Raw genomic sequence first — 2,749 nt, forward strand, 5'->3', positions numbered from 1 at the left:
CTTGATAAGCATATTGAATATTTTTTTAACAAATTTGACTTTTTTTTAGTACTTAGAAAATTATGTGTCGATTTTTTATTCAACTTTCCGCAAAACTAATTTGCAACCTATGATCGATTACCCGGAATTCTGATACTTTCCGACAAGTTTTGATTTTCATTATCATTTGTGCATTAATTGCAAATGAAATCTTTTTAAAAAGTGTATCTCATTTTGTTTTATATTTAAGACTTTTTGATAAATTTTATTTCAAAGTCGTGTATCGTTTCTTTTGTTGACTAGTATATTAGCCTTCTAAATTGGGCTGATTTAAGTATGATGTCAGCCATTTTGGATTTTACTTGAAGTGAAACATTTTTTTTAAATGCCTTCCTATCTTGATTAAAAGAATAATAGTCGAGGAAGGTCTATGCCAAAGTTCATGCTTGTAGCAGAATGTGCACAATTCTTCTGAAATATGCTTGTAGCCGCTGCACTATTATCGTGATTATGTTTGTAAAACATCAATTTTTTTTTGACCGATTAAGAATTTAAAGAACACTTCGAGGAGGTAACTCTTGAAAATCCAGGTGAAAGTTGCAATCATAAACTTCATGAAGACCTATCAAGCTGTCAAATTATATAGTAAATTGTTGGTTATTTATTCCTATTGATCAATTGTTTGATTCAAATTTATTGATTTTAATAACAAGTTTTTCAAAGGTCTAAGCGAACATTTTTTAGCTGATTATACATTGTTTAAAAGATATATTTTATACATAACATTAACCGAAAAAAGATACATATATGAGCTATGAAATCATTATCATTTATTTAGAATAGATGTACGCATCAATCATTATTCATTCAATTAAATGAAATATCCAAAAACATAATTGAGGGTTGTGTCTCTGCATTGAATATGTCTATAGATCACAAAAAGTAAAGGGTGATCGAAATGTCGAAATGCATTGCACTCTTTGCATTAAACGAAAAGGATATTTTCAAACATAATGAATACTGAGGGAAAACACATTAGATTATCGTCTATAGATTAAAAAAACATAATATTTTAATTAACGTACATCTTCAAATCGTAAAGTATACACACATACAGGAATGTTTTGACATTCATTGGATTAATTTGATCACATCTATTTTTAACAAAATTACACAAAATTATAAAATGTGTGTGCTTCAAGTTAAAATGACATGTAAGAAAGAAACTTATAAATGATTCGGTAAAAATACACGATATTCATCATGTTATGATATTTGTATATGAGGTAACTTGCAACTATGTACATATTTTTTTTGGCAAATGTGTCTCCAATCTCTCAAATTGAATATGTTTGTTCTTTAAATAGTTCAATATCAATTATCAAGTAAAAAACATAGCGATAAAACAGTGGAAGAATAAAATGAGTCAAAACAAATCTAGTAATGCATTTTCCACAATTTGAACATGCTTGCCTATGTTACTAAATGACTGAGCAATGGTCCTCAAGGTTGGTTTTAGATTGTGCATCCGGCAAAACTTGTTTCTCCATTCTTCTAAGATATCTTTGTTCAGTCTAGTAACTAAATCTCGTTCAGTTTGCTTGTGGCTTATCCGCTCCCAGGTATTGAAATCCATGCCAAGTTCGATCAAAAATGGGAGGGATTGGTTTCCAACCAATGGAACCAATCGGTCAATGTGTTCCTCTGTAGGAACTACATCCCATTTCTCCGGCTCCCTGTCTGTAATTATGAGCAACTATTATTTTAGTCGAAACTTTAAACTCATTGGTACAGTTGATGTATTTAGGTATGCGTTTTAGAAATATTGTACTTATATATGCATATCTAACATCTATATAGATAATAAAGTGTTCTTTTACTTTTTATTATTCCTACCATGCCTTCGTCTGCGTAACGTTAACAGGTGGATTTAAAATGATTTTTGGTATATCCCGTGAATTCAAAAGGTATATTTATGATATATATGAGCCCCCTACAAAGAACATGACGGGATTGTGTCATGAACAAAATATGTGTGATCAACTAAAATTTTATTTCTTACTTATACAAATAAAAATCTGATATAACTATTTTGATACACTGAACTTACCGAAATCAATAAATTGATATTTCACAAGCTGTAAAACATAAATAAAAACAAAAAATAAATGTAATTATAACAAAACAAAATACCATTTATGAAACATAAACATTTCAACAGTTTTCATATATGCAACAGATTTATAAACAACAAAAAACCGGTCGTATTCATCTTTGATATATGATTAGCCAATAATATTATCATAGATGAAAGCGCAATCATTAACTATGGTACAACTGTAACATAGTATGCATATGCTACTTTTTATAACTGTATAGTTTTAGTATTTCTGAGTCTAGCATACACATGCATGTCTACATGTCACCTGCGCAATAGTATATAGATTGTGCCTGTTTAGGTCATCGCTTTGAACTTGAAGTGTAATGTGATGTTGTTGTCAGAAGAACTATATGTTGATAACCGTGTTTGTTACTTTCAGATTAAAAAAAGACTGAGCAGCGGTGTTAGTTTGCTTTTATGTCACATGTATACATGTCATACGTACATACACAATATTCCTTCTGGTAGATTTTGCCTTTGCCAAATAATAATGAATTAGTTTAAATACATTGCACGTGTTTGTCTTTTACCATCCTCTTAAATCAAAATATATGTGTTATGCAATTGACCTTAAGATATGAGAATTCATTATTGTCCTTGAAATCTCAT

At 29.6% G+C, this 2,749-nt stretch overlaps 1 long non-coding RNA gene across 1 annotated transcript; it reads right to left on the reverse strand.

Annotated features, from left to right (window-relative positions):
- Window positions 1-792: 792 nt before the first annotated feature.
- Window positions 793-2,119, reverse strand: LOC143059734 (uncharacterized). The gene is made up of 2 exons (XR_012973586.1): window positions 2,090-2,119; window positions 793-1,719 (listed from the first exon to the last, which is right to left on the reverse strand). It is a non-coding gene; the product is annotated as an uncharacterized LOC143059734 (long non-coding RNA).
- Between the last annotated feature and the right edge of the window lie 630 nt (window positions 2,120-2,749).

This window comes from Mytilus galloprovincialis, chromosome 14 (assembly GCF_965363235.1).
Source record: "Mytilus galloprovincialis chromosome 14, xbMytGall1.hap1.1, whole genome shotgun sequence".
Taxonomy (NCBI): Eukaryota; Metazoa; Mollusca; class Bivalvia; order Mytilida; family Mytilidae; genus Mytilus; species Mytilus galloprovincialis.